The sequence below is a fragment of the Aquarana catesbeiana genome, linkage group LG01 (genome assembly GCF_042186555.1).
Source record: "Aquarana catesbeiana isolate 2022-GZ linkage group LG01, ASM4218655v1, whole genome shotgun sequence".
Classification (NCBI taxonomy): Eukaryota; Metazoa; Chordata; class Amphibia; order Anura; family Ranidae; genus Aquarana; species Aquarana catesbeiana.
In genome coordinates, this window is record NC_133324.1 from 894,739,419 (window position 1) to 894,758,348 (window position 18,930).

Sequence of the window (18,930 nt, forward strand, 5' to 3'; positions counted from 1 at the left end):
AAAGAGGGGGGGCGAGAGAGCATCCCCTCCTGAAGCGTACCAGGCCACATGCCCTTAACATGGGGAGGATGTCCCCATGTTGATGGCGACAAGGGCCTCATCCCCACAACCCTTGCCCGGTGGTTGTGGGGGTCTGTGGGCGGGGGCTTATCAGAATCTGGAAGCCCCCTTTAACAAGGGGACCCCCAGATCCCGCACCCCACCCGTGTGAATTGGTAATGGGGTACCCTACCATTTAACAAAAAAAGTGTCAAAAAGGTTAAAAAAGACAATAGTCTGTTTTTGACAATTCCTTTATTAATGTCTTTTTCTTTCCCTGCTTTTTCTTCCATCTTCTTCTGGTCTTCCTTCGGTTTTCTTCTTCTTCCTCCATCGTGTTTTTCCCCCGCTTCTTCCTCTATCTTCCTCTGCTTCTTCCTCCAATCTTCCCCTCCGGCATCTTCCTCCGGCTTTCTCGTCCGGCATTTACCTACGTCTTCTTCCCTGCTTCGACCTCTGGACGATCCGCCTCAATGGGAGGCTCCCGCTGTGTGACGCTTCTGTTCTTGTGACAGCTCTTATATGTCCCCGGTGACCCCGCCCCCCTCTGACGCACGAGGACTTCCCTATGGCTTTCCCTGTGTGGTGTCAGAGGGGGGCGGGGTCACCCGTTACGTAACCCCCCCAGGCACTATATTGGAAGGATTTTTTTATTTTTATGCTTTCACTTTAAAAATAAAAAATCACTGCTCATTTAAAAAATTAAGTTTTTTACAAACTTTTTTTTTTTTGATACACGTCCCCCAGGGCAGGACCTGGACCCCTATAACCATTGTGTGCCCAATTATTTGCCTGTAAGCCTTCAAAATGGGCACTTTTGATTTTTGACCTTTGGGTCCCGTTGACTTTAATGGGATTCGTTATTCGGGTCCGAACTTTCGCGGAGTTTGGAAGTTCTGGTGCGAACCGAACAGGGGTCTGTTTGGCCCATCTCTAATTAGCACCGATACTGGTATCGGTATTGGTGCATCCCTAGTACAGTGGTATGATCTATGCTTGGATCCATCATTCCATTCAGTACTGGTGAAAAGAAAGTTGGTATTCAGCTTCAACCACTTGCTGACCGCCTACTGCAGATGTACTGTGGCAGCTTGGCTCTATTGCGCAAAATGAAGTACCTGTACGTCATTTCGTGCAATAGACATGGGGGGGGGGTTGCTTGCATGCCGCCGGAGGCGTGATTGCGTGCTGATTGGACACAGCGGATGCCAATCAGAGGGTCAGGCGGACCGGATGGCCACCCGTGATTTTCCCGGGAGAGGCAGAATGGCGATCTGCCTATGTAAACAAGGCACATCGCCGTTCTGACAGGGGAGAAGATGGAGATGTTGTGTTCTTGCTAAGCAGGAACACCGACCTGTGTCTTCACCCAGTCAGAGCAATCCCCACACAGTTAGCAAGCACGCCCTAGGGACGCATTTAACCCTTTGATCGACCCTGGTGTTAACCCCTTCCCTGCCAGTGTCATTAGTACAGTAACAGTGCATATTTTTAGCACTGGTCCCTGTAAAAATGTCACTGATCCCCAAAAAGTGTCAAAAGTGTCAGTTAGGTGTCCAATTTGTCCACCACAATTTCACAGTCCCGCTAAAAATCATTGATCTCTGCCATTACTAGTAAAAAAATTAAAAATGACATAAAAATATCCCATAGTTTGTAGACGCGATAACTTTTGCATAAACCAATCAATATATGCTTATTGGGATTTTTTATTACCAAAAATATGTATTAGAATACATATTGGCCTAAATTGATGAAGAAATTCAATTTTTTATATATTTTTTTATTGGATATGTTTTATAGCAGAAAGTAAAAAAATATATATATATATATTTTTTTTCAAAATTGCCGGTATTTTTTTGTTTATAGCACAAAAAATAAAAACCGCAGAGGTGATCAAATACCACCAAAAGAAAGCTTTATTTGTGGGGGAAAAAAAAAATCAATTTTATTTGGGTACAGCGTCGCACAACTGCACAATTGTCAGTTAAAGTAATGCAGTGCCATATCGCAAAAAATGGCCTGGTCATTAAGGGGGTAAAACCCTCCGGGGCTGAAGTGGTTAAAGTGAAACAGAAGCCAAACTTTGCTGTATTATTTGTTTGACTTTTGAACAGAGTGGTGAAGGCTTAGAACCTCTGTCAGACTTTTACTGCTGTGCCCCATTGGGGATGTGCAGGAAAGGTAGTCAGTAGTTATCTCCCTACCAGCTACAAAACCAACAATAAAATTGCAACTGTGGTACAAATTTTGCTCCATGCGCTGCCTGATTAAATATAACCCACTTTGTACATCATATGTGCCTTGTTAAACCTCCCCCCACTGAGTCCTATAGTTTGCAAAGCAATGTTACTCCGCTTATAGTTGAAGCTGGGCAGACCTTCGCAATAAAATACACAATCAAAACCTCCTAAATGGAATGGGATCCATGGAGAAAACAAGCAGCAAATAAAAACGGCGTCTATATTTTTCAGATGACACACAGATACACCTGGTCACATGACGGTGCAAGGGAAATATCCGAGCAAGATATTCACCATTGGCCTAATATGGAGGGGAGACTTGATGTCAATGGAAAGGGAAGAACATAAGTCCAGTTGTTAAAATAAAAATGCGCAGACATAACGCCTCGTCATCACGCCGTATAAAAATATATTATGGATCAATAAAAGTCTTCCAGTGATTAACAGCCAGAGTTCTTTGGATAATTTCCTTGGCTTGTTTCATAGTTTTGACATATGAACTCCTGAGTGGGAGAAGTAAAATATACTATACATTCCAAGTGGGTTTTCTCTACAAATACATTTCAATGGAAAACCTGCGTTTTATGACTTTTTACATCTTTTCTTTTTTTTTACACTTTTGTTCAGAGAATACAATACGCTTTGTTCAAAATGTAAATATGGCATTTACCCAGAAGGTTCTTCTTTTTTCAGAAATTAATTTGTGTCCAAGAAGAAGAAATGTGTAAGGTGGCTTCTAAGGATTGGGTTAGAACCCCTGTTAGGTTCTTATTGCTGTTTGCATCCCTGCTGGGGAGATCCACTCCTTCTATTTTACCTGGGGACCATTGTCATGGAATAAGAAGGGCTCATTCACATGTACATGATCCTCATTCAGATCCCCTTTGAGAGAGCTATGACAGGCGGTGAGATGGCATTGTAGCTTTAACCCAGGGTTTCTAAAGCAGGGTTCCGTGGAACCTTAAGGTTCCTCCAGAGGTTGGTAGGGGTTCCTTGAGCAATGACGAATGTCTCCCTCTCAGATAAGTTCCCACTGACACCATTGATCCTTTTAGTTATCTGTAAGGTGGAAATTCTTCCCAATGACCACACATGTAAGGAGCATCCTTTCTACTGACCATTACAATAATGTATCATGAGTTGTAGATGCAGTCATTTTTAGCAGGGGTTCCCTGCAACTGGAAAGTTTTTTCAAGGGTTCCTCTGTGTTGAAAAGGTTGAGAAAGGCTGCTTTAACCCCTTAATCCCCCACACTAGTATGCAGAGCGCCTCCATTCACTTAAATGGATTGCGTTCTGTGGGCGCTATGCCCATCAAAAGCAACATGGCTAGGGGTATAATTGTTGCTTAGTTTACACTAGTGTTAACCACTTCAGCTCCGGAAGGTTTTACCCCCTTCCTGACCAGGTCTTTTTTTTTTTTTTGCGATAAGGCACTGCATTGCTTTAACTGATAATCGCGCAGTCGTGCGCCGTTGTACCTAAATAAAATTGATGTCCTTTTTTCCCCACAAATAGAGCATTCTGTTGGTGGTATTTGATCACCTCTGCGTTTTTTTTTTTTTTGTTTTTTTTTACATTATAAACAAAAAAAAGACCGACAATTTAAAAAAATATATTTTCCCTAAACGTCTTTCAGGACAGCACCTTATGCCTTGTACACACGATAGGATTTTCCGATGGAAAATGTGTGATAGGACCTTGTTGTCGGAAATTCCGACCGTGTGTGGGCTCCATCACACATTTTCCATAGGAATTTCCGACACACAAAGTTTCAGAGCAGGCTATAAAATTTTCCAACAACAAAATCCGTTCGGTTAAATTCCGATCGTGTGTACACAAATCCGACACACAAAGTGCCACGCATGCTCAGAATAAATTAAGAGACGAAAGCTGTTGGCTACTGCCCCGTTTATAGTCCTAACGTACGTGTTTTACGTTAACGCGTTCAGAACGATCGTATTTTCCGACAACTTTGTGTGACCATGTGTATGCAAGACAAGTTTGAGCCAACATCCGTTGGAAAAAATCCATGGATTTTGTTGTTGGAATGTCCGATCAATGTCCGACCGTGTGTACAGGGCATTAGAGAGTGGCTCCACTCACTAGGAAACACCAACTCCACCAAATTTTAAAAGGAGGCTTCTCCCCACAGCTCGTCAGTTTTTGTGTTTCCTCAGGCAAGAGAACACCTAGTGGGAGCCAGGGTCTCTCAGGTGCTGCCCTGAGAGGCCAGACTGCCTACCCCACCATACTTTTTTGCCTCCAGAGAGTCCGCCCCCCCCCACGTTGCACCAAGGGTGGCTAGTAAGTGGGCTTCTTCTTCCCCTTCAGCTCAGAGAGAGCTTGACTGTTTCTGGGGCTGCCCCTAGGTGCCCCTAGGAGATTCCCCAACATGTCCGGTGCTACAGACCGCCGCCATCTTTTTGGTGGCAGAATAGAGACTCAGTCGGCCGGAAGTGAGGTATCCAGCAAGGGGTGGCTCCGGGCAGCAGGTGCGATGTCATTTTCGCCGGAAATTGCACAGGGGGAGAGGGGAGGAGCGGCCCTGGTGCCTATATTCCGGTTTCGGTCTGGTGCAGTCCCAAAGGTGGAGGATGAAGCTGGTCCTCCTACCCAAGGGGAGCATTCCCCCTCTCACTCAAGGGAAGAGGAGGAGGAGGAAGGGGCAGAAGATGCACCTTTAAATTACAGACTGTCCTTAGAACAAGTAGACAGTCTGTTGAAAGCAGTCTATGCAACATTGGGTTTAGGTGAAGAGAAGAAAGAATTATCGCAGCAATGTACGCAGGGCTTAGTGAAACAAAAAGTCGCATTTTCCCTGTGCATTCAGTAATCTCTGAAGCCATCAAAAAGGAATGGGTGGATCCAGAGAAGAAAACTTTTTCCCCAAGAGCGAATAAAAGACGCTTCCCATTCAATGAAGACCCAGAGGCGCTTTGGAATAAAAGTTCCTAAATTGGTTGGACGCGGCCTTTTCCCAAGTTTCCAGATCAACCGACTTGGCATTCGAAGACATGGGAATATTAAAGTATCCCATGGACAAAAGGATGGATCAACAGCTTAAAAAGGCTTGGCAATCCATCATGGGCAATCTCAAACCGGCTATGGCTACTACCTGCGTAGAAACATGTAGTTCTGGCTAAATCAGCTAAAAGCCTACATTATAGCAGATTCACCCAAGCAGGAGATACTTGATTCTTTTTCAACTCTAGCAGCAGCTATGGCTTACATTTCTGACACATCTGCAGAATCAATAAGGATGTCAGCAAGATCCGCAGCCTTAGCTAAATCAGCCAGGAGAGCCCTATGGCTGAAGAACTGGCCAGGAAATGCAGTGTCCAAAAGTAAATTGTGTGGGATTCCATTTATGGGAGATATCTTATTCGGTCCTGATCTAGATTCAGTTCTAGATAGGACAGCAGATAAAAATAAATCTTTTCCTGTTAAAAAGAAAAAGCAGCCAGTTATGGCGGCTTTTTCCACCTAAAAAAAACTCATGACTATTGGATAACAGATGCCTATTAACCATTACCCAAACCTTTATACTCCTATTCCCAATAATGAGACCACACCAGCTTCTGGAGTATAAAACAAAGGCCGTAGCAGCCTACTTTATTTAACTTAATATAAAAATATATCAAAATATATAACTTCCGTCATTGAGAAAAAAACGATAAACAACAAACATCTGTTATGCAACCTGAATCAAAAAAGAACGTTGGTCTGAGCAATAGCTTTAGCAAATCCATCTGATGGCCATAACAACTATAGCACTGCAGCCCTAAACCAAAACTCTCCAATAGGCCTCAAGCCGACAAGCTGGCTCAGAGACTGCCGTGACTGCAGTGCCCCATATCACTTCCCGGCTAACCTCCGCTAACCGGGAACCAAAAAACCTCCGGACCCATATCAACGTTGGATCCCCACTCTTACTTTTTAGCCATCTTCCTTCCCTTGCCCAGACCAACGCCCGCCGCTGCCACGACAATCTCTCTTCTTTCACCTGTTGACAGAAGAAAAAAAAACCACAAACCCTTCGACAATAACATATTCTATTCCTAGGGAGGGTGGGCGGGAACTTTCCAGAATCTTCTGCTGTCCCTCCCAGAGCGGGAAACCCTTTTAACTGTCCCCTCCCCTAATCCTCCCTCCCCCTCGGCTCCACTGTAGCACTTTAACATTAACCCTTACCCTGTTCCCACTGTCATGGGCGCCCTTTGCCTACAGCATTGCATGCTGTTGCTCCAGGCTTTTCTTGACTATTGGATAACAGATGCCTATTAACCATTACCCAAACCTTGATACTCCTATTCCCAATAATGAGACCACACCAGCTTCTGGAGTATAAAACAAAGGCCGTAGCAGCCTACTTTATTTAACTTAATATAAAAATATATCAAAATATATAACTTCCGTCATTGAGAAAAAAACGATAAACAACAAACATCTGTTATGCAACCTGAATCAAAAAAGAACGTTGGTCTGAGCAATAGCTTTAGCAAATCCATCTGATGGCCATAACAACTATAGCACTGCAGCCCTAAACCAAAACTCTCCAATAGGCCTCAAGCCGACAAGCTGGCTCAGAGACTGCCGTGACTGCAGTGCCCCATATCACTTCCCGGCTAACCTCCGCTAACCAGGAACCAAAAAACCTCCGGACCCATATCAACGTTGGATCCCCACTCTTACTTTTTAGCCATCTTCCTTCCCTTGCCCAGACCAACGCCCGCCACAGCATCCCAATAGTAATACCTTACTCTTGGGTGCTCCTCCACACCCGAATAGCTCGCTGTATACCATCTTGTAAGCCCAAAGCCCACAAATCCGTCCCCACCTCATTAAGATGTACCCCATCACGTCTTAGGTACCTCCATGTCTCGAATTCCAGTTCGCTATGCCTGATTGCCAACCCTCCACAACTAACCACAAATTTACTCACTTCCCTATTGATCTTCCTCCTTGCTCTATTCACCCCCTCCACGGACCTGGCCATTCTCCAACACATGCGGGCAACCATGTCCGACCAGACAATGATCATTTTCGGAAATTCCTTCATTAAGCGCCAGACGTCAAATTTCATGTCTCGCGTAATGTCTATCATTGAGCGAATACCAAGATCATTGCCACCCACATGTATTACCAGCACATCCGGAGGGCCCTCCCTATTTGCATATTGTTGTACCTCCTGAACCAACCTGCCCCACAACATCCCTGGTATACCAAACCATTTTATATACACTTCCCGTCTATCAAAGCCTAACTGCCTACCCTCAGGTCGAGCGTCTCCCCTCCGAGCCCCCCAACATACATAAGAATGGCCCATAATCCAGACCACACTTGACGCTGCACCTGAAATTAGAAGAAAACAAAACCATGCTCAACATTGACCAATTAACTACTGTCCCACCGGCCATAAAAACCACAAAAAACAACCCTGACCCCTTACAATTTTACCGCCAGTTGCGGTTGCACATAAGATTGGAATCTGTTAGATTCCCACCGCCCAATCCGTTTTATTAATTCCACATCCATACCCAATCTGGCCGCTTCTGTCGCGGCTCCTATCCGGAATGAATGTGATGAAAAATCCCGCTCCTCCAGTCCCAGCCCAAGCAAACATTTCCTAAAAACAGCTATAAACTGAAAACGCGATAACATATCTCCATTTGAATGTACTAACAAAGGGCCCTGACAGTCCGACCTAACTTTTAAAAATTCCCTGACTGCACCCACTGGGCACTGGGGGGATCCCTGGATGGAATAAACTCGCACCATCCTGCCTCTTCCCTCCTGATCCGTCTTAGACTTCCTTAGGAATATCGATACCCCGTCCTCCTCAAGTGTAACCTCCTTTAACCCAACTCCCCCTTGCACTGTTTTTGAAGGGCTAATCAACTCCCCTATCCTGAATGCACCAAAAAATGTTAATACAAAAGCTACCTTAAACAAACTAACTTCGTAAGCAGACGAACAAACCCCCATCAGTTGTTCCACAATACCCCCCAGTATCTCAAAAGTTACTGGTCTCCTTGAATCGCGCTGAACCACCGCCCTCCAATAACCCTTCAACGCCTGTCTCACCCAAAAATCCTTGGTGACGTCGGGCTGCCCTTGTAGCTTAAAAAGGAAAGCCAAACCAGCTAGCTGTGTATTGATCACTGATACCGACGCACCCTCGTTCAATTTTCTTGCCAGATAATACAGTAACAGCGAACGTACTCCCTGCCCTATAAGCTCCTCCCCCAAAACTCGCACGAAGGACATCCACTCCTGCCATACCTTAGTGTATGCTGCCCAAGTAGCCCCACTTACCGACCGCTTAATCCATCCCTCGACGACACCAGTGCAATCTCCCACAGCCAGTCTGGACAAGGCACCCCCTGTTGCTCCGCTTCCGGCGCCAACTCTCTGAACCTGTCCCACTGGAAGCGAGACAACGCATCAGCAATCACGTTCTCCACCCCCGGTAAGTGAACAGCATGAATGAAGACATTCAGTTGTAAGCATCTTAACACTAAGTGCTGCAGCATCCTGATCACCGGCGGAGATGACGCCGTGACCCTGTTTATCACTTGCACCACCCCCATGTTGTCCCCATGAAATCGCACTTTCAGATCCCTGAACGATGCGCCCCATAACTCCACCGCCAGCACCACTGGAAACAGTTCCAGCAAAACCAGATTCTTCGTGAAGCCTTCTTTTACCCACGATTGTGGCCACGGACCTGCGCTCCATTGCCCTTGAAAGAACGCCCCAAAACCTGTTGATCCAGCGGCATCGGTGAACAGTTCCAAGTCAAAGTTACTGACTGGTCCTGACATCCACATCGCCCTACCGTTAAAGGATTCCAGAAAGGTATGCCAAACCCTGAGATCCTCCCTATGTGTTTTAACTAAACGTACAAAATGTTTTGGGGATTTGATCCCACTCGTGCTGGCCGCCAGCCGGCGACTAAACACTCTCCCCATCGGTAGTATGCGGCAAGCAAAATTCAGCTTGCCCAAAACCGATTGTAACTTTCGCAGTTGTACCTTTTTTAGGCCTATCAAACCTGCCACTTCCTTCCTCAAATCCTCCAATTTCTCCTCCGGTAATCTGCATTCCATCGCATCCGAATCTAATACAATACCCAAGAACGTGATGACCGAGCAGGGTCCCTCCGTCTTTTCATCTGCCAATGGAATGCCAAATCTTTCTGCTATGTGCTGCAATGACGCCAGTAGCACTGCACAAACTCTAGAATCAGCCGGGCCAATGCTTAAAAAATCATCCAAGTAGTGAATTATCGAATTCATTCGGGATACATCCCTTACTACCCATTCCACGAAGGAGCTGAATTGTCCGAACATCGCACACGATACCGAACAACCCATTGGTAGGCATTGATCAACGTAGAATCCACCATTCCAATGACACCCCAGCAGCCGAAAACTCTCCGGGTGCACTGGCAGCAGTCGAAAAGCTGATTCCACATCTGCCTTTGCCATCAATGCCCCTTTTCCATAATGGCGCACCCACCTCACAGCGGCATCAAACGACGTATACGTCACTGAGCACGCTTCTTGGTCAATGGCATCATTCACGGATCCCCCTTTCGGGAAGGATAAGTGATGAATGAGCCTGAATTTATTGGGCTCTTTTTTGGGCACCACACCTAAAGGTGATACCACCAAATCCGCCACTGGCGCCACTGGAAAAGGGCCGCTCATTCTACCCAATGCAACCTCCTTCTGTAGTTTTTCCGAAACCACTTCCGGATGTTGCAAGGCTGACTTTAAATTTTTGGGTACTGGGGGGACAGCTGATAAATTGCATGGAATCCTAAATCCTACCGTAAAACCTTCTTCTAATAGCCGTGCTGCTTGTTTGTCGGGGTACTTACCGAGAAACGGTCGCATCCTTTCCACCATCACCGGAGTCCTCCCTTTTGTTCCCAGCTTCTCCATGACGACCTTTTCCCTGCTTAAAACACCTGGATGACGGATGTGTTCCCCCGCAGCCGGAGCATTCGTGTTTAAACTTACATGATCCTCCGAACCTACAGGCCCCTGAGTTATACTGCCAACATACCCCTTTCTTGTTTCCAGCCGAATGTCCCTGGGTTGACGGTCCACCGGCTCCCCCCTGAAAAAACTGATTCGGTGCCCTCGCCGTCGTCATCAAACGCATCCACAGACTGATGTCTTTATGGTCCCAACGTAGTTCCGGGCGTACTGCTCTCCGCTGCCTGAACTGTTCATCGTACCTCAACCATGCCGTACCCCCATATACTCTATACGCTTCCCCTATCGCGTCCTGATAGCAGAAAAGCGCCGAACAGTGTTCCGGCTGTTTCTCTCCTATCACGCTAGCCATAATTGCAAATGCTTGCAACCAATTCGTAAATGTCCTAGGTATCAGCCTATACCTCCTCTTTTCCTCATCCTCCTTCTTGGAATCATCCGGCTTGACTCTATCAAGGTTGAACTTTTCCAAGGGCAGTAATGAAAATATTTCTACATACTCACCCTTCCATAATTTTTCCCGAACCTCCTGTTTCAGGTGAGCTCCTAACGGTCCTTCGTAGCACACATACACTTCGCAGCGAGCTGCGTCCGCCAGCCTAATGATATCTTTTCTCCCCGCAGCCTCCCCTGACGGCGCCGCTTTGTCCTTCCCCTGCGCCGCTACACTCGCCATGGCCTCCTGCGCTGGCAACATGACCTCAGCTGTAACTGTAGTTGTGGCGGCCCCCCGCCCTGTGTTATCCAATTCCTTCCCAGACTGCTGCACCCAGGCGGCTATCGGGCCCCCTGCCGGCTTCTCAGCAGCCTCCAGCCTCTGCACTAGCTCCTTAATTCCTGTTGAAAAACCCAAAAACCCCGGAGCTCCTCCCCCCATGTCAGTTCTTACCCTACTTTCTCCCGACCCTCCAGCCCCATCTCCTGCCACTGTTACATTATTTAAACTAGCATTTGCAATATCTTGTGGTAACTCACCGGGCTGCATAGGTGTCGCCCCATCAGCCGACCGTCTGCTTTCTCCTGGCCCCAGCTGGGCAGCTGGGCCGTCTCCTCTTCCGATCCGGACATCTCTTCTCTCCCGCTCCGACCCAATTCTTCTCCCTCATCCGATGCTGGCCCGCCCGGGATATTGACCGCGGCTGCCGTACTATACGCCATCCTTCCCTTCCTCCGCGCAGCGAATCCTCCTGTGGATTTCTGGACAGCCTTCCCAGGACCGGTGTGGGCTACCGCAGTCCTGCCGGCCTCTGCTCTTGTTGTTGGTAAGGCAGTCCTGTTCCTTCCTCTATTCTGCCTGTCCCCTGCCGAAGAGATGGAAGGCCCAGGGACCCCTCCTGGCATTGCAGCGGCAGCGATGGCGGAGCTCCCCGCCGTCTTCCTGGGGGCGGGGCTCGCGCTCCCCGCGCGTCTACTGCTATTAGGCCTCTCTCCTGTCAGTCCTCCTGCTGGGCTCCTCTCCTGTCCTGTCGGGGCCGCCCGCCCGCTGACCCGCTCTCTTCCCACCGCTCGTTTAGCTGGTGGGCCCCCCTGGACACTGGCCACCATGCTACCCGGGTGCCGCTGAGAATAAATAACGCGGTCCGGTGAGAACCGCTCAGGCGGTCGGGAGCGGCGCGCTCTGGTACTGCCTCTCTCTCCCTCACTAGATTGCGCACTGGGAACCCGGATCGCGGCCGCGATCGTCTCCTGCAGCCATTCCGCCCCCCGCACCGCCGCTTCCTCCCTTAACTGGGCCATGAGCCCTTCTAAATCCGACATGATGTGGCACTGACCTGCTCCCTGAACTTTCCAGAATCTTCTGCTGTCCCTCCCAGAGCGGGAAACCCTTTTAACTGTCCCCTCCCCTAATCCTCCCTCCCCCTCGGCTCCACTGTAGCACTTTAACATTAACCCTTACCCTGTTCCCACTGTCATGGGCGCCCTTTGCCTACAGCATTGCATGCTGTTGCTCCAGGCTTTTCTGGAACAAGGCAATAAGCCCCAAGAGAGGAGAAGGAATTGGTCGGCACAAAGGGGCAAAGGCAGAGGGAATGTCCTTTTCCATCCTCCTGCGCCAACCAAAAAATGGCAATGAGTCGTCATTGCCAGTGGGAGGAAGGCTTCAGAAATTCCTTCCTCCCTGGGCAAGCATGACAGAAAACCCATTTATTCTAGACATGCTGGCCCAGGGATACAAAATAGAGCTTTCGGATCTTCCTCCAGAAAGATACTTTGTAAAAACCTACCAAGGGGCACAACTAAGGCCCTAGCCATGAAGAACCTGTTAGGGGATCTGATGCAACAGGGGGTTGCGATTCAGGTATGTCCAGAGGAATGTTATTGGTGTTTCTATTCCCATATTTTCCTGGTAAAGAAACCGTCGGGAACCTTTTGTCTAGGGATGCACCGAAATTTCGGCCGCCGAAACATATTGGCCGAAAATAGCCTTTTCGACAATTTGCCGAAAGAGAAATCGTGCCGATAACGGCGCCGAAAATGGGGCGGGGCTGCCCAGTACGGGGGTGTTGTTCTGGAGCATCCCCATACAGTTCCAGTCCTCTCCTCCCCTCCCTCCCTCCTCGACGAGGCGGCTGAAAGCAAAACAGTGCTCTATGGAGAAAAGCTGTCAGCACACCGCGTTACGTTGCAGCTTGTCAGTATGATCAGCGGGAGGAGCATTATCAGTGTGCAGCACCGCGGCAAGCTGCTCCTTAACGCGATGTGCTGACAGCTTTCCTCCATAGATAGAGCACTGTTCTTGGCTTTGCCTTGCCTAAACTGCCCTGTCCTGATCCTGTCTGACATAGTAAGGCAGGCTGCATGATGGGCACTGGCAGTAGTCTCTGACCATCTCCTGTATTATTGTATGCAGTCTCTGACCATCTCCTGTACCATGTCTGCAGTCTCTGACCATCTCCTGTACCATGTCTGCAGTCTCTGATCATCTCCTGTATCATGTCTGCAGTCTTTGACCATCTCCTGTTGTATATCTGCAGTCTCTGACCATCTCCTGTACCATGTCTACAGTCTCTGACCATCTCCTGTACCATGTCTACAGTCTCTGACCATCTCTTGTACCATGTCTGCAGTCTCTGATCATCTCCTGTACCATGTCCCCAGTCTCTGACCATCTCCTGTACCATGTCTGCAGTCTCTGACCATCTCCCGTACCATGTCCCCAGTCTCTGACTATCTCCTGTACCATGTCCCCAGTCTCTGACCATCTCCTGTATAAAAATATTTTTTAAAAACAGGATTTTTCAGTATCAGTCGCTTTCGGTATTGGTTTTGGTTTTCGGCCTAGTGTATTTTTAATTTTCGGTATCGGTTTCGGCACCAAAAAACCCATTCGGTGCACCCCAAATTTTGTCTCATTCTCAGCTTAAAACCGTTAAACAAATCAGTACGATACAGGAGATTCCGCATGGATTCCATCTTTATGGTCAGAAGTATGCGTACCTACATGTGCCTATAGCCTCTCAGTCTCAAAAATTCCTCAGGCTGGCAATAAATATGGGGAAGGAGGTGCTGCATCTACAATTCAAGGCCCCCCTTTTTGTTCTTTTATCCGCCCCACAAATTTTTACAAAAATATTGGCGGAAGCTCTTGCTCCTCACTGTCTGCAGGGAATTGCAGTAATACCTTATCTGGACGACCTCCTCTTTTTTGCCTCTTCCAGAGAAAAATTGCAGGTAGACCTGGCCAAGGCTGCAGTCATTTGGAAGCCTTGGGCTGGATTGTGAACCTTCAAAAATCTAATTTCAAACCAGCTCAGCAAGTTCAGTTTCTAGGTTATCAAATAGATTCTGTAGAACAAAGGTTTTTTCTTCCAGAAGAAAAGGAAAACAAAGTCATGAATGTAGTAGCCAGGCTACAAACAAACCAGGGGATATCAATCAGAAAGGTTATGTCAGCCCTGGGAATCTTAACTTCGATAATGCCGGCCATTCAATAGGCGAGGCTCCATTTCAGGCCCCTCCAGAGTTTTCTCTTAAAGGTTTGGGATCACAGCCCAGAAACCTTAGACATAAAGGTAAAGCTCCCCACCAGGTTCAAGAGAACCCTTTGGTGCTGGAGAAGTCAGTTAGCTTTGTCAAAGGGCTTACTATGGTCTTTCCAGACCAAAAAAAGAGTCACGACAGACGCCAGCAGTTGGGGATGGGGGGCCCACTGGGATCAAAGTATAGGACAGGGAATTTGGTCCCGATCCGAAGCAGGAAGGTCCTCAAACTGGAGGGAGTTAAAAGCAGTCGCCCTAGCATTGGCTGCCTTCTCTCCAAACCTCCAGGGGTCCCATGTGCAGATTCTATCAGACAATGCCACTACCGTGGCATACCTGAACAAACAGGGGGGCACAAGGAGCAAGACTCTTCTATTGCTGTCAATGGAAATCCTGGAGTGGGCAGAGAACCATTTACTCTCCCTGTCAGCAGTGCATCTCAAAGGCACGCTAAATGAAGTAGCAGACTTCTTGAGCAGACGAAAAATTGAGGAAGCAGAATGGAGCTTGAATCCAGAAATATTTTCATTGATCAGCAGGATGTGGGGTCGTCCACAAGTGGACTTGTTTGCGTTAAAAGAAAATGCTCAGCTTCCTCAGTGCTTTTCTCTGCACCGAGACAGCGGCTCACTAGGGATAGATGCCTTAGCACATCCCTGGAACTTTCAACTGGGCTATGCCTTCCCCACCTTTTCAGCTAATTCCACTGGTATTAAGAAAAATACAAAAGGAGAAAGTATCAGTATTGCCCCGTACACACGGTCGGACTTTGTTCGGACATTCCGACAACAAAATCCTAGGATTTTTTCCGTCGGATGTTGGCTCAAACTTGTCTTGCATACACACGGTCACACAAAGTTGTCGGAAAATCCGATCGTTCTAAACGCGGTGACGTAAAAAACGTACGTCGGGACTATAAACGGGGCAGTGGCCAATAGCTTTCATCTCTTTATTTATTCTGAGCATGCGTGGCACTTTGTCCGTCGGATTTGTGTACACACGATCGGAATTTCCAACAACGGATTTTGTTGTCGGAAAATTTTATCTCCTGCTGTCCAACTTTGTGTGTCGGAAAATCTGATGGAAAATGTCCGATGGAGCCCACACACGGTCGGAATTTCCGACAACACGCTCCGATCGGACATTTTCCATCGGAAAATCCGACCGTGTGTACGGGGCATAATTCTGATCACTCCGTTCTGGCCGAAAAGAGCCTGGTTTTCCCCCACTCTACAAATGACAGTCAAACCATTCTGGCAGCTTCCGCTCAGACAGCATCACCCTGAACACATCATCCCCACCGTAAAACATGGCGCTGGCAGCATCATGTTGTGGGGAAGCTTTTCTTCAGCTGGTCAGAGTTGAATGGGAAGATGGATGGAGCCAAATACAGGGCAATCTTAGAAGAAAACCTGTTAGAGTCTGCAAAAGACTTGAGACTGGGGCGGAGGTTCACCTTCCAGCAGGACAACGACTCTAAACATACAGCCAAAGCTCCAATGGAATGATTTAGATCAAAGCATATTCATTTGTTAGAAAAGCCCATTCAAAGTTCAGACCTAAATCCAATTGAGAAATTGTGGCAAGACTTGAAAGTTCCTGTTCACAGATGCTCTCCATCCAATCTGACAGAGGCTGAGCTATTTTGAAAAGAATGGGCAAAAATGTCATTCTCTAGATGTACAAAGCTGGTAGAGACATCCCCAAAAAGACTTGCAGCTGTAATTGCAGTGAAAGGTGGTTCTACAAAGTATTGACACAAGAGGGCTGAATACAAATGCACGCCACACTTTTCAGATATTAATTTGTAAAAAATTTTGAAATCCATTTATCATTTTCGATCTACTTCTCAATTATATGCGACTTTGTATTGGTCTATCACATAAAATCCCAATAAAATACATTTATGTTTTTGGTTGTAACATGACAAAATGTGGAAAGATTTCAAGGGGTATGGATACTTTTTCTAGACACTGTATGGCCAACTATAGCTAGACACATTTTTGCCCACATGTAGGGCAAAACTGTGACTTTCTGGCCTACTTGGTCCGGCACACTTTCTGACGGACTTTGTCCGCCAGGTGAGCCGGACTTTAAAACGGACGGACTTGCCCACACACGACCGGACTTTGCGGCGGGCTAAGTCCGCCCGTCTTTCCGACGGACTTTCGCCGGAGTTACGGCGGACTTTCAGAATGAACGGACTTGCCCACACACGGACAAGTCCGTTCATTTTGAACGTGACTCAGGTGCGACGGGACTAGAAAAGGATGTCAATCTTGCCGCTTTTATCGGCGAGATTGACACCTTGTGAGCCCCGTCGCGGGTCATACCAGGCCCTTAGGTCTGGTATGGATTATAAAGGGAACCCCCCTACGCCGAAAAAACGGCGTGGGGTCCCCCCTAAAATCCATACCAGATCCCGATCCGAGCACGCAGCCTGGCCGGTCAGGAAAGGGGGTGGGGACGAGCGCCCCCCTCCTGAACCGTACCAGGCCGCATGCCCTCATTCATCTTCTCCCGGCGTTCGGTTGGTTCTTCTCCGCTCTCTTCTCCCGGTGTTCCAGTTCTTCGGCCGGCTCCTCCGCTGTCTTCAGGTAGCTCTCTTGCCAGCAGAGGTCCGGACTTCTGGGCTTCTTGTCTTCTGGGCTTCTTTTCTTGTCTTCTCTTCTCTTCTCTTCTCCAGATGTTGACACAACGCTCTCTCCGGCTGGACTGCTCTCTGAGGGATGCGTTGTGACTTATATAGGCGGAGACCCTGCCCCCTTTTGATGTCACAGTCCCTGGGCATGCTGGGACTGTGACGTTTTAGGGGGCGTAGTCAACATCACCCAGTGACCACGCCCCCTAAAACGTCACAGTCCCAGCATGCCCAGGGACTGTGACATCAAAAGGGGGCGGGGTCTCCGCCTATATAAGTCACAACGCAGCCCTCAGAGAGCAGTCCAGCCGGAGAGAGCGTCGTGTCAACATCTGGAGAAGAGAAGACAAGAAGCCCAGAAGACAAGAAGCCCAGAAGTCTGGACCTCTGCTGGCAAGAGAGCTACCTGAAGACAGCGGAGGAGCCGGCCGAAGAACTGGAACACCGAGAGAAGAGAGCGGAGAAGAACCAACCGGACGCCGGGAGAAGATGAACCGGAGGGACCCCCGAAGCCGGAAGAAGACCCCCGAAGCCGGAGGAAGATCCCCCCCCGGAGCTGTTTAAGAAAATATTTTAAAAACCTGTGTAGTGTTTTATTATTTACACTTTTTCCCTAGGTGAATGGGTAGGGGTACCATGTACCCCATACTCATTCACATAGGGTGGGGGGGCCGGGATCTGGGGGCCCTCTTATAGGGGGCTTCCGGATTCTGATAAGCCCCCCGCCCGCAGACCCCAACAACCAACGGCCAGGGTTGTCGGGAAGAGGCCCTTGTCCTCATCAACATGGGGACAAGGTGCTTTGGGGTGGGGGGGCCCCGCAGGGCGCCCCCCTCCCCCAAAGCACCCACCCCCCATGTTGAGGGCATGCGGCCTGGTACAGTTCAGGAGGGGGGGGGGGCGCTCGCTCGTCCCCACCCCCTTTCCTGACCGGCCAGTCTGCGTGCTCGGATCGGGGTCTGGTGTGGATTTTAGGGGGGACCCCACGCCGTTTTTTCGGCGTAGGGGGATTCCCTTTATAATCCATACCAGACCTAAGAGCCTGGTATGACCCGCGCTCGCCGCAATAGGAAAATTTGTTTTTCCTATTGCAGCGAGCGCGAAATGCAATACCCTGTCCTCGCGTCGTATCTGGTCCGTTGGACCAGCATACAGACGAGCGGGCTTTCCATCGGACCAGCACACAGACGAGCGGACTTTCCGCCCGAAACTGAGTCCGACGGAAAGATTTAAAACATGTTTCAAATAGTCCGCCGGAAAAGTCCGCCGGAGCATACACACGGGCGGATTGTCCGGCACACTCTGGTCCGCCGGACCAAGTATGCCGGAAAGTCCGACCGTGTGTACGCGGCATTAAAGTAGAACTATAGGCAAAACTTTTTTTTCCATTTTGGATAGAGTAAGGGAGGGTTATAACCCCTGTCAGAATTTTTTTTAGTCATTGTGGAAATATCCCTTCACCTCCTGTCCCATAGCCAAACAGGAAGTGAGAGGAAATCCCTGTAAATTAAGGAAATTCCTTAGGGACCCCCTGGTCTCCCATTGGAAGATTTTGCCTCTATTATTTTTCTGGGAACAACCCAAAATTTGGGATTTTCTTTTACTTTCACTTTCAATGATAACGGTAAACAGGACACATAGAAAGGGTGAATGTCCTTAATGGGGGGAACAGACAGCAATAAAAACCTAACAAGCAATCTAAACCTTCTCCCCTCTATCCCAAACTAAAAAAAAAAAGTTTTGCCTTTAGTTAGACTTTAATGGTCGCCCTCTGCCTTATAGCTCTGGGTTCCTAGGTTTGAATCCCAACCAGGGCACTACTTGCATGGAATTTCCATGTTCTTTTGTGCTTGCATGGGTTTCCTTCCACACACTGGAAAGACATGCTGGTGGGTAAATTAGCCCTAGAATGTGTGTGTGTATATACATTATATTACCAAAAGTATTGGGATGCCTGCCTTTACACGCACATGAACTTTAGAGGCATCCCAGTCTTAGTCCGTAGGGTTCAATGTTGAG